The following is a 13237-nucleotide window of genomic DNA, read 5'->3' as shown; positions in this document are numbered from 1 at the left end:
AGATTACACCAGCACTTACCTATCAACCTACTTAATATTTGTAAGCACTCAGAATGTATTTATTGTTTTATTGTTTGTTTGTTTGTTTCTGTCTAGAAAATATGTTATCTTATCTGAGACTGGCAGCACTTAGGACAAGAAAAGAATGTAACTATACAGTCCAGAGTTTAGAGGCTCACTTTAATCTTTATTTATTTATTTAATTATATATTTAATGGTTTATGCAATAGAGCATCTTTGTAAAAAACTTTGTAATGAAAATCTTGTAAGAATTTCACTATGCTCCTTTTTTTTACCTCTTTTTAATTGACCATGTAATTTACCAGGATTTAGTTATATTTTTCAAATTAACTTTTTTTTTGGTTTGTTGATTGGTTGGCTTGATTTGTTTTTCACTATAATAAGAAGTTCAGAAGTCAATTTCAGGTTTTCTTTTTCTTGAATTTAACACAAAGCAAATAAATTATTAAATATAGAGAAAACACAAACAAACAAACATGGTTAATGAAAAGCCTTTTTCATTTTTAATATAACTAATATTTTACATATGTTGAAATATATGTGTATTCTTACTTAAAAAAAAAAAAAATGTTCTTTAGCGTTACACCAAAAATGAAGTTGGGCAGTAGCTGATACAATAGAAAATAGAGCAACTAGTGCTGTGTACAGTTTTTTATAATAACCTGAAGCCTCCAAATCAAATTTGCGTATCTGGTACACAGTATTATTTGGACAAATAATAGGTTTGCCACGTGAGATGCCATGCAACATATCTGAGATTCTTTGATTTGCAAAATGTGTCACTAAATTGTTTTTTTGTGAAGGCCACCACACACATGGTTTCCTCATTATGGTCCAAGAAATTTTATATCAGTTTTACAAATCACTTTGAGGTTGGACTGTGTGTGACTCCACACTCTCTATACCTAGCACCTGGTTTACTGTGCCATAACATTTAACAGTCTGATCAATTATTAGTAGAGATAGATAAAAGCTGCTCAGAATACTTGATACTTGGAAGACATTCAGTGCAGGCTTCTTTTGAAGTGTGGGTGAATTTCCACGTAGTTTTTTTTCACTTGGGAGCTTTGAGAAAGTACCATGAAACTGATTTCTTCTACCTTCAATTTGCACATATATAAAAGATTCTGCTACCTAAATGGAAGGAGGATTCTTTCTTGCTCTGGGAAAGCAGCTTGGGTCAATAACAGCAAGGAGAGCTACACACATCGATCTGTTCTACAGATATCCATTAGGAAATTTCTGCTTCTGTTTAGTCCATCAGATTTCCCTCAGTTTGTCTAAGTTTATATGGGTTTGTTCATTGGATTGTTAAAGTTGTTAAAACACAACTTTCATGGTTCTGCTGTCCTAAGTGTCATATAGATGTTGGGTTTCTTTGAAGAAATTATTCATTTAGATTTGAGTGTTATTGCAGTTGATGATTATCATGTTGTAACCCCCTGATATTATGCTTAACGTTCTCATAATCCCTCACCCTCACCCTTAGGTGAGGTAAAAGAGAGAGTTAGTCTAAGTAGTGAGTGTGGTCTGAGTATGTAAGTGTGTTTCTTACCCTTGAAATCTTTGGGGAAAAAAAAAAAAAAAAAAAAGTACAGCGTCTGATTATTGAAAGTTTCTAAAAGCCATGGACTACCAAGGAGAGCCTAAGCAAAAAGTAACTGTTTTAAAATTTCAGTCCATACTTGAAGAGCTATGTAATTAATAAAACAAGTGTCATTCTTTTAGTTTCTAGAATACTACTGGGGCCAATGTTGAGCAGGTGTGATTGCATACCTCTGCTATTAAATTCAAAGAAGGTTAAACTGTTTAGTTCCTTATAGAACCTGAACGAGAATGAACAGGAACCGGCTAACTGCATTTTTCCTGGGCCCTTCCAGCAAAGGAATCCCAATACCTTGAGAATGTTCTCTGCTATCCTGCTGTAAATTCAAATATTGCGCTAAAAACAATAGACTGATTCTGAGTTTAACGAATTGTTTAGTTTAGGCTAGAACTCCTTAGATAAATACTTGTATCCTTTAGAATAAGAGCCATAGCTTTCATTTTCATATTACTTCATTTTCTGACTGGTAAAGACCAAAGATTTCTTTTGACAGCTACAAGGACTGTCAGTAAATGATTCATTATTTTCTTCATTTCTCTTGCCAGATAGCCAGACTCATCCAAACCACAAGGAGGAGGACTAGAACACAAGTTCTGGTTTTCTGAATCCAGTCCTCAGCCATCATGTGCAGAAGATAAATGTATTCACAAAACAATATGACTTCTCTGCCTTTAATCTTCTCTCCTTTTAAGAATCCTGCCTTATTTATAGTCCACATTTACACAGATAGGGGAGATGTGTTTTGTACACTGAGTTTTGTACACTAATGATTCTGTGGGCGTAACCACCACCCTCAAGTCCTGACTGCAGAACAAGAGCAAGAAAAATGCATCTAATATATTTTATTGATCAAGACATAAATTTTGGGAAATTGAATATGAAACTTTTTGTTTTAAGCAACATCTTTATAAAAATGTTTCCAGAGAGCCATTGTTAAGTCTATGCTTATGGTCATTTATAGTATTCAGGTATCATGTATCTTTTTATTTCACTGTCTCTGTGACCATCACCTCTTTTTGCAGATGAAGAAATGACTTGTTCCCACAATTCAGTGTCTTGATAGTGTTTACATGCAACTTCATGAAAAAGTTAAGAAGTGAACCCAATTCACAGGATATATTATCTTCCCTCACTATCCCATCAAATTGCTGATCCAGATTAGAGCAGGAAGGGATACAAATATTATACAACAGTAAGGCGTGTTTTTTTTTTTTTCTATGTTAATACAACTCACGTTTTACTCATTACCACCTCATGCACTTCACCTCATCCCCTTCATTGGTTTGATCTAGAAACATTATGTTCACATCCTGAAATCAAATGTCCAAACCAGCTTGCTATTACTGTCAAAGCTTCTTGAGTTCTGAAGGGCTTACTTCTGTCCACAAAATACTTCCCTAACCCTTTAGTCTGTCCATGCCGCAGTTATTTGATAATTTCAAATTATTGGTGGTGAAATTCAGATCAAAGCTCAAGGGTGTTAGAGAGAAAACATTTGTGTGTTATGGGTAAAGCTTCACTTTAATTCTTTTAAGTAATGAACACTTCTCCCAAAGAGCATTCTCTGTTTAGGAAGTACATTCTCCTTCTCCTTTAATGCTTGCAGATTCTTCACACATTTTCATTCACAGTCCTAGCTAATAAGCTCTTATTTCTGAGATGGACACTTAAGGATTCACTGTTTTTCCATTCCATAAAAAATGCATAAGCTGAATTATTTCTTACTAAATGAAGATAAAGCAGAAATGTATCTATCAGGATCTATCAGTATCTATCATGTAACTATCACTCCTGAATCTCCTCTTGAATATCTATTTCAGTAAGCTGTAATACAGGAGTTCATAGAAATACATACTTACATATACATATATATACACACACAAAGTAATACAAAACATTTTGGTGGATTAAAGCCTCAAAAAATAAAAATAAAAAATAGTCACTTTCTGGAAGTGAAAGCTGAAGAAGAATCTGTTTCTGAACAAAGTGAGGCTCCTTGAGATAATCTCAGTACTTTCCACTGAAAATCAGCAACATTTCAGAATCTGATCCTTTAAGCATGAAACCTTTTAATTACCAGAAAATAAGTAATAGGTAACTCAGATTGTCTAAGCTACAATATGATATATAGGCACACCAAGGTAGGTTAAGCTATCGTGATTTCTAAAATCATGCACCTGAGCTGGATAAATTTAACACAAAATTAACTTTGAAGACAGGCAGAGGTAGTTTTTAACTCATTTAGATGTGTTCATACTGAAAAATCAGTGCATTTACTTGGGATCCTTTCATACTTAGCACTGTCCACACTAACTATAGTTTGTAAAAATTAAAAGTACTGAATTTATCCTTCCTTAGGATTGTTAGGTATTTGATGTATCAGCAAGAGTATTCATACAGACTAGACAGCCACTGCTCTGAAAATTCTTATATTCATGCATTCCATGTTATAATAAACATATAAAAGGAATTAAAAATTCTTTGACCCCTGAATCAATCAACTCCTTCTCTAGTTCTGTTCTTTCTAGACAGTGCAGGGGTGATAAGACTTGACTCACTCCCAGTGCCCCAACAAACTCCAATCATGAAAGACAATACCAAATTAATACCAAGTTTAAAACATGACATCAGTCAGGAAAAAAAAATGGATAAGGTGTAATGTTATTACTACCTCTCTCTCCATTGTGAAAGACAACAAGTGAAACAACTAAATTTTAACTTGTAATAAGATTAGGAAAACAAAGAGGTGAAATCTAGGAAAGTAACCTTTTTTTTTTTTTTTTTTTCCTAAAATATAAAGGTCTTTAAGGACAAGGTATATAAAGCACAGTGGTACACTTCTGCTGCTAAACCTCATCAAAAAAGAGACAAACATGCAGAAATCAAGAATGCAGTTGTATGCAGTTTTATGACCAGCTTCTATTATGCAGGAAGCTTTAGCCATATCTTAATCATATCTACAGTGAAGTTTTCACTTTCAATTAAGAAAAAAAATATATATATATATGTGTGTATATATATATGTTTCAGAAGACCCATTCTTTTTCTTTCAGAGAACTTCCAGGGAAATTGCTCTGGTAATTCTGAAATACACAATAAAATAGAGATACGTAAAACTAAATTTTGATCCTTGAGCGTCATCGTAGAATCATAGAATGGCTCAGGTTGGAAGGGATCTTAAAGATCATCTAGTTCCAACCCCCCCTGCTACGGGCATGGATGCCACCCACTAGACGAGGTTGCTCAGGGCCTCATCCAACCTGTTCTTGAGCACTTCCAGGGATTGGGTATCCACAGCTTCTCTGGGTAACCTGTTCCAGTGCCTCACCACTCTCTGAGAATAATTCTAATTAACTTTTTAACTTCAATACATGTGCTTATTTAGGGATATTGCCAGGCATTTGCTGTAGTACTTGAGTAAAACCTGCTGTCTAGCTGTAGAAAACACCAGCTTTTTGGCCAGAATCACTGTCCTTACAAGTTCTGTTCTGAATGAAAACAGGAAGTAAACTTCAAGGAAAATGCTTCTGTTAAGCTGCCACTCTTGCACATAACTTCCTTTCAATTCTTCTTCTGCAGAACCTGTCACAAAGTTTTACTTCCATCATCTTTGCTCAACCGTGTTACCAGCAATTAAAGAAATATGCAGTTCGTATATTCATATATATATATATATTTTCCTGAATGTAATATATATTCCTGTATATTGTACATATTCCTGTGTATTATATATACTCCTGTATATAATACATATAGGAATATAATACTTACAGAAATAGACTGGTATATACAGGAATCAGGAGACACATCAGAGTGAGGAAGAATAACATCTTAGAGCAGGACTTGACTGGGAGAGGTTGTGTCTTTTTATCCATTGAGAACTGCAGAGTTACCATGGTGCCACCTTCAGGGAGATAATGTATAGTTTCTTTGTGAGAGGCATAGATGACTCTATGGTACTAGATTTTTTTTATTTTTTCCCCCACTATTGCATTCTGCTTACAAGAAAACTGTCATTAGAATTTGCAAAGCAACCCAGAGCAGAAGCTTACAGTTTATTCCCAGCCAGCTTATTTATACTATACAGAAGTGCCTGCCTGTATTTGCAACTCATACAATAGAAATAATAATAATAATAATAATAATAATAATAATAATAATAATAATAATAATAATAAAGATTTGGTTCCATGCTATTATAACTACCAAAATCCAGTTTTAGATTTATTAAAAAAAAAAAGGCTCTCAGTTGAAATGGAAAAAAAATCAACAAAAAAGAACATAAATTTATAATTTCAGAAATGAGATTACTAGAGTTTAAGATATCCATGAACCAGTAAAACTAATGGTTTTCATTCAGCTGAATATGTTCTTACATCTTAAATAACAGGAAAAAACAAAAGAGGTGAGTTTCTCTGCTAATAGGCCCTCTAGTTTTCTGTCTTTCTGCCAAACTACTATAATCTGATATATCCTTTGTATGAAGAACATTCTAGAATATTTAACGAATATACTGTATCCTATTTTGTCTTTTGGTGTTCTCTTTCTTTTTTTTTTCTTTCTTTCTCTTTCTTTTCTTTCTTTCTTTCTTTCTTTCTTTCTTTCTTTCTTTCTTTCTTTCTTTCTTTCTTTCTTTCTCTTTCTTTCCCTCTTTTTTCCCTCTCTCTTTCCCTCTTTCTTTCCTTCTTTCTTTCCTTCTTTCTTTCCCTCTTTCCCTCTTTCTTTCCCTCTTTCTTTCTTTCCCTCTTTCCCTCTTTCCTTCTTTCCTTCTTTCTTTCTTCTTCCTTTCCTTCTTTCCTTCTCTCTTTCTCTCTTTCTTTCTCTCTCTCTTTCTTCATTTTTCTTCTTTCTTCTTTTTTTTTTTTTTTAAGAAAGAAAATTAATTCTTCTGTAACAAGATACAAACCTTGAGCAGGATCTTAATATCAGCTCTTCAGTGGTCTGTTAGTAGATTTATACATAAATTTAATTTCTTCAGAAAAAAAGAAAAATAAATATATTCTTCAGCCATGACAATTTACAAAGGATTTTAAGCCAATCTGTGTCAACTACACATAGCAAACAAGAATGAGATGCAAGACAGAAGGCTTCCAAGACAAGTTCACAGACTGTAGCAGTGCTAGAGAATTTCTTTTTCAGATACAAATTTACTAACAAGACCAAGGAGTCCTAGATGCTGCCTTTTCTTTCCATGGCCGAAGACAACTTTAAACATTAAGAATTTCTTAATCTTTGAGAAGACATTTCATTCATAAGTGAGATTTGAAAGCAGAGCTCTTTGAAACACAAGTTTTTCAGATCACAAGAATGGACCTTGGAAACAGTAACACATACAATATCTTGCCAGGAATCTAGAAGAAGATTTTAGGAAATAAAAGCTTTACTTAATTTGAAAGTGGTAGAACTACAGATGTTTTCTGAACTCTTGTTTTGCCCCACCCCACCCCTCCCAACCTCTCCCTCCCTTCCCTCCCCCACTCCCCCCCAAAAAAAAAAAAAAAAAAAAACAGAAAAAGGGGTGGGGGAGAGAAGGAAGGAAGGAAGGAAGGAAGGAAGGAAGGAAGGAAAGAGAAAGAAAGAAAGAAAGAAAGAAAGAAAGAAAGAAAGAAAGAAAGAAAGAAAGAAAGAAAGAAAGAAAGAAAGAAAGAAAGAAGGAAAGAAGGAAAGAAGGAAAGAGAAAGAAAGAAAGAAAGAAAGAAAGAAAGAAAGAAAGAAAGAAAGAAAGAAAGAAAGAAAGAAAGAAAGAAAGAAAGAAAGAAAGAAAGAAAGAAGGAAAGAAGGAAAGAAAGAAGGAAAGAAAGAAGGAAAGAAAGAAGGAAAGAAAGAAGGAAAGAAAGAAGGAAAGAAAGAAGGAAAGAAAGAAAGAAAGAAAGAAGGAAAGAAGGAAAGAAGGAAAGAAGGAAAGAAACAATGAATCCTCAGTCATTCTGTCAGTCTGAAAGGTCTAAATTCCTGTATAAGGTGAGCCAAATCACTCAAAACGGGATGCCTGTTAAACAGGACTCACTGACTGGCTGCTTGCCCTGGCACTATTACTAAACTGCCATCTGGCTGTACTCAAGCTGTGTCACCTCAGCCTGTGAAAAAAAAATTCTTTTTTGTTCTTCTAGACCCTAAGCTGTCCCAATTTGGTACTACTCTTTACAAGGAGTTAGTATAAGGGATTAGCTTTATCTTAGATGAAGTGCTAGATTGTTCTGCAATGCAATATTAATTATTACTGATAATAGAGAAAAGTTTTCCAGACAGCTAATTCTCTGCCATCCTGACAGATGCAGAAGTATGCTTCTCAGAAGAAAGGGCAGGTGGAAAGAAGAGGCGCATTCACAGACTGCAAGGACCTATAAGCAGCAGCCCATCTCGATATTTTATAAGCTTCTGTGTTAAAGCTACAGAACTGCTCTCAGTAGCTTAATGAGAAGATTTCTGCTTGTTAAAGCTAGCTATCATTGTTGGTCGCTTTGCAATTATTCAAGCACCATATATCTTGAAACAACAGATGTCACTGAATTCATTACAATGGGAAATATGCTTCCAGTCTATTAAGTTTCACATTACTGAAAGGGTATTTCTTCACAGTCATATCCAACTTACTGAATCTGCTCAACCACCTGTCTGCATTTTTCAGTTTTATGTAATATTTAGATTTTAATTCAAACAGATGACCATGTCTTGCAATTTCCCAACCTCCATTTCCACCCATGTCCTGTAAGTGTCACATAATACTATGTTTCAGCATATTTCACTGTGGTCAGCAGGGTGATTAATGTAAAGAAGAGAGTTACTTTTAAATGAACATTATTTGATTTCTCTTTTTGTCTCTCCTGAATCAAGACAGTCTACAGAACTAACACACAATTTCCCAAGCCAGCCTTTGTTGGCACCTATAATGTTATTTTTGGTCAAAAGACTTTTACAGAATGTATGTGATCACCAATATATTGAGTGCCTATCTCTTGCTTCACAGCATGGTTTCAATGTCCAAGAGGAAAAAAAATATATATAAATATCTACACTTATATACTTATATAATATATTATAAACATAGTGTCCTATTAGTATTTAAATATATTACATTTTTATAAATATATAAAACACAAATATAATATATTATTATACAAACCTGGGAAAAAGAATATGAAATATTCCTTAACAGTGTTTAGTTTAACTATTAAAGAGTCTTACGTGTTCTCTACAGTTACCAGGTCAAGCTGCTTCACAAAATATTTCACAGAGGTTTCCAGAGTTGAATTCTTGTCTTCTACATCTGGCCTCCCTCAGGGTGATGTGGCAATAAATATCACATTTTTCTAACAGGGTTTCTTCTGAGTGCAAATTCTCTCCTAAGGTTTCTTGTGTTGCACAGTCTCGTGTTGAGTTCAGTGAACTTATGTCTTACTATCTATTGGTTGGCTGCCAGATCTTCATTGCAGCAACGCAAAGGAACCTTCAAGTTCTGGTGCCAGATGGGTGGACTTCATCTGAATTTTACACCAGCTGACTTTATTTGCCTAGCAGGCAGCTACAGAAAGTCTGAATATAGGGAAAACTCAATAAGAAATGGTTGATGCCATGTGTCTTCAGAACCAACAACATGCAGTAAATGCAAATAATGAGGCATTCATTAATAGTCTGAAATCAGATGTGTTGTCAAAATAAATACCTTTGCCAATGACTGGGTATTTGGACTTTGCTCACTGGGAGTGGAAAATGGGTGACAGCCACCAAATATACTTGCTGTGTGTCAGCCATGTCTGGAACCTCTAGCATTGTAGTGATCGGTTGGAGGAGACATCTGTCATAGCTCCATTTGGTAGGAAGGTGGCTTTGACCTTGAAATGTTTACTCACACCTGTATGCTCAAGAGTCCTACTGTTTTCAGAGGCAAAGCTCAAACAGAACTTCATGCAAAGGCAAAGTCTGAGTGATTTCCTCACTCTGGGAGAAGAGTGCTTTCTTAGGCAGTAGTATATAAGGAAATATGCAAATCAAAGATGTCTACTTTCACCTGTGTGAACTAAAACCATAATAATCATGAACCTTATCTTACAACGCTCTTTAACAGCTTTTTGCTTGCTGTTGCTTTTGTCTGTACGTACTGTTAAAAGCCTTTGACTAAAATTGTTTCTATGTATGTTTTTTCAATTTGCAGCTAAAGCTTGCCTGTGACAAATACTGACTGTGAAAAACTCAGGTATTGCCTATTACCTTCTCACCTCAGATGGATTTGTATATTGAGTATACTGTACTACTTCTACAATTATTTCCATGGTGAAGAAAACAACAACAACAAAGTGAAAGTAAAAGGGAAATAGTGAAGATGAATCCTATCATGCACTGCAAAATATCAGCCCTACTCCCCACCCTCTGAGATGATTTTAGGGTTGGAAATGCATTTCTGTTATTTTACAAGTCACTCTATAGCAAGCAAACAGATTTGTTTCACCTCCTTCCATGTTAAACATGGTTGTGTTTCATGCCTATTGATTCCTGTGCAAAAGGGAAGATGGAATAGCTTTATGCATTTGATTTCTGTTGTTCCATGCAAGAGAACAGGTGCTTCTCCTTCTTTTAGGAGAGGCTCATTTAACTTGGAAGTACATACAACAATTAATTTAAAGATTGCACCCACCAGAGACACTAAAACAGACAAAACAAGTGCTGTCTTCTTTGCTGTAAAAAGGTAGAATGAGTAGTACTAACTGTATAAAAAGTGGACAACAATAAGGCGAAAAGGAGAAGGTAGTTAAGATCCTAAAGAGAAAGCAATTGATTGATTCACATGGGCTGTAAGTAATAATTTTAAACTGCTGGAAAAAAATGAGTTATGCTGAATGGTAATTTCAATCTTTCTTTTTCTTTCTTTCTTTCTTTCTTTCTTTCTTTCTTTCTTTCTTTCTTTCTTTCTTTCTTTCTTTCTTTCCTTCTTTCCTTCTTTCCTTCTTTCCTTCTTTCTTTCTTTCTTTTTCTTTCTCTTTCTTTCTTTCTTTCTTTCTTTCTTTCTTCTTTCTTTCTTTTTCTTTCTTTCTTCTTTCTTCTTTCTTCTTTCTTTTTTCTTTTTCTTTCTTTCTTTCTTTCTTTCTTTCTTTCTTTCTTTCTTTCTTTCTTTCTTTCTTTCTTTCTTTCTTTCTTTCTTTCTCTTTCTCTCTCTCTCTTTCTTTCTTTCTTTCTCTCTCTCTCTTTCTCTCTTTCTCTTTCTTTCTTTCTCTCTTTCTCTCTCTCTCTCGCTTTCTCTCTTTCTTCTCTCTCTTTCTCTCTCTTGCTTTCCTGCTTTCTTTCCATCGTTTTGTTTGCTTCTTTCTTTTTCTGTGTGTCTTATTCCTCTGTCGAATTCTGTTTATTTCTCTTAAAGAAGTGAGGTTAAAAAAAAAAAAAAATTTATTTTAAAGATTAAATTGTTTTCACCAAATGTATTTTTTTAAGAGGAATAATGACAATTTTGTGATGTTATTTTGAAAGATGTGCAGTACCGTTTCCTCAGGTACTGCTAAATTTGAAATAAAAGATCAAGTCTTAGTTTTCTATCATTGTGTCAAGAGAAGAACAATAAAATGTTACATTTGAGACAGGTACCTCAGAGCAACATCTCTTACATGGTTGTAGTAGACTTAAAGAGACAGTTTCAGTAATTAAGAAATTATGCTATACTCTGTATGTCTTGAATGTCCATTTTTTAACACTCCACAAATTGTATCTTACTCCTCAAGGTTATATTTCTTTCATATTCTGTGCTGGGTATTGTTTTATTCTGGTCTGTGGAGTTTTTTTTCTGGGCAACTTTAACATTGTAAATTACTGCTGTATCAAGACAACTTGTGGATTATTTTAACTGCTGATCCTACACATGTGAATGGCAATGTGTTGCAAAGAGGGCTACAGAGTGGGGTACTCTGCTGGAGTGCATAACAGTCAATATGGTAAGTTTGTGGAAAGAAGCAAGAAGATACCTAAATTTTGGAAAATTAATAAAGGGTAGAAGAGTAGTGGAGAAGCTGGACCTGAAAATCTGGAAATCACAGAAAATGTGGAAGGATTACTGTGGAAAAAAAAAAATAAAATAAAATAAAATGAAAAAAAAGCCTTTCTAACATAGATTAAGAAAACTGATAACAATAACATTATATTATTACGTTGATAAAGTCCTCCTCTATGTTGAGGACTATATTTCAGCATTAACAGTTCACAGCAGCCAGATGTTGCTATCTCTGAACTTCTCTATGAAGTTAAGATTATTGTTTAAACTATTCATACTGGTACATGAACAGCAAAAGAACCATGGTATCAACCAGCTGTATGGAAGAAAAAAAATAGTCTTCTGATAGACACTTTGTAAGACAAATATTAGATAAATAAATAAACTTCTCCAGTACATATTATATTGCTGTACTTGTTTCTGGCAGGTGAGATTTTTCAAAGGCACAAAAGGGATTTCAGCCATCAGCTACCAATAGAGATTGAGTGGAAGCAGGGCTGAGGGCCAGTGAGCAAAGACCCAAGAAAAAGAGTTGGTGAAAAGAACAACAAATGCTGATGTTTCTTCTGTTTTCACTAATAAGTGAGAGGAGGACATTTTATTGTGAAATATTTCTCTTCTGTTCCATCTCACAAAATAGACAGTGTAGAAACCATTTCTTCTTACATGAAGTATCAGTTCTTTTATCCTCTCCTAACTTGAGTCAAGCTGGGAAAAGTATTATTTATGAATTAAGACAGTTCAGTGAAGTAATTATTGGCTTGCCAGGGAGACTGGACCTGTATTTGTACTTTGAATGGAATACTAACCACAGCATTTTTCAGTCAGTGCATAATTTAAATATCATTGTTTTCTTTTGCCTTTAGAACCAAGCAAAAATTCTTTCTTGCTCATAAGCACATCATCAGTTCTGAAGTGCTCAGTTTCTAATGCTTTGTCCTCCTGTGTAAGGCTTTTATTTTTTGCCAATCATTTCTTTTATGAATAGCCTACTGCTATGTATAAGGTATCTAAAACATTATATTTTATGGAAGGACTGCAGCTGTAGCTACAGCACCTTGACTTTTGAGCAGTCCTTCATTTGCAGTGTACATGTACCCCCTGTACGTGATTGCACATAGTGTAACAAACCAACTGATTTCATCAATCTTAGAGTGAGAGAATCTAAGGTTTGTGACGCTGGTTTTCATTCATCTTTAAAACAACTTAATCTCCAGGGTTCTTGCACTAAGGTATTCATACCCAGTATATAACTGCCCATTTGTCATTTTTCTATTAAGTAAAATAAATGTCAGCTCTTGGACGTTTGAACACCACACACATACAAATCCATTTATCTATCATTATTCCAAGAACTTTTCTTAAAAAAAAAATTCTCTTTGTAACTAAGACCATTTGAGACAGGGTCTATTGATCACATGAACTTATTTTCTTATTACAGCAGGATTGATCACTTCTGTTTACTGAACCCAGGTCATAAAAATTTAAGTTTTCTTTTTTCTTTTCTTTTCTTTTCTTTTCTTTTCTTTTCTTTTCTTTTCTTTTCTTTTCTTTTCTTTTCTTTTCTTTTCTTTTCTTTTCTTTTCTTTTCTTTTCTTTTCTTTTCTTTTCTTTTCTTTTCTTTTCTTTTCTTTTCT

General features: G+C 34.2%; 1 long non-coding RNA gene across 2 annotated transcripts in view; it reads right to left on the bottom strand.

The window, feature by feature from the left end:
* Window positions 1-13237, bottom strand: part of LOC308185307 — a 32779-nt gene that overhangs the window by 15966 nt on the left and 3576 nt on the right. For both annotated transcript variants that reach the window (XR_013943281.1, XR_013943282.1), the window contains exon 2: window positions 5399-5531. This is a non-coding gene — a long non-coding RNA (uncharacterized lncRNA). The remainder of the gene's footprint in view (window positions 1-5398; window positions 5532-13237) is intronic.

This window comes from Anser brachyrhynchus, assembly GCF_964034855.1.
Source record: "Anser brachyrhynchus genome assembly, chromosome: Z".
Lineage (NCBI taxonomy): Eukaryota > Metazoa > Chordata > Aves > Anseriformes > Anatidae > Anser > Anser brachyrhynchus.
The sequence above is the reverse complement of the archived record's forward strand: the minus strand, read 5'-3'. Positions and strand labels throughout refer to the sequence as shown.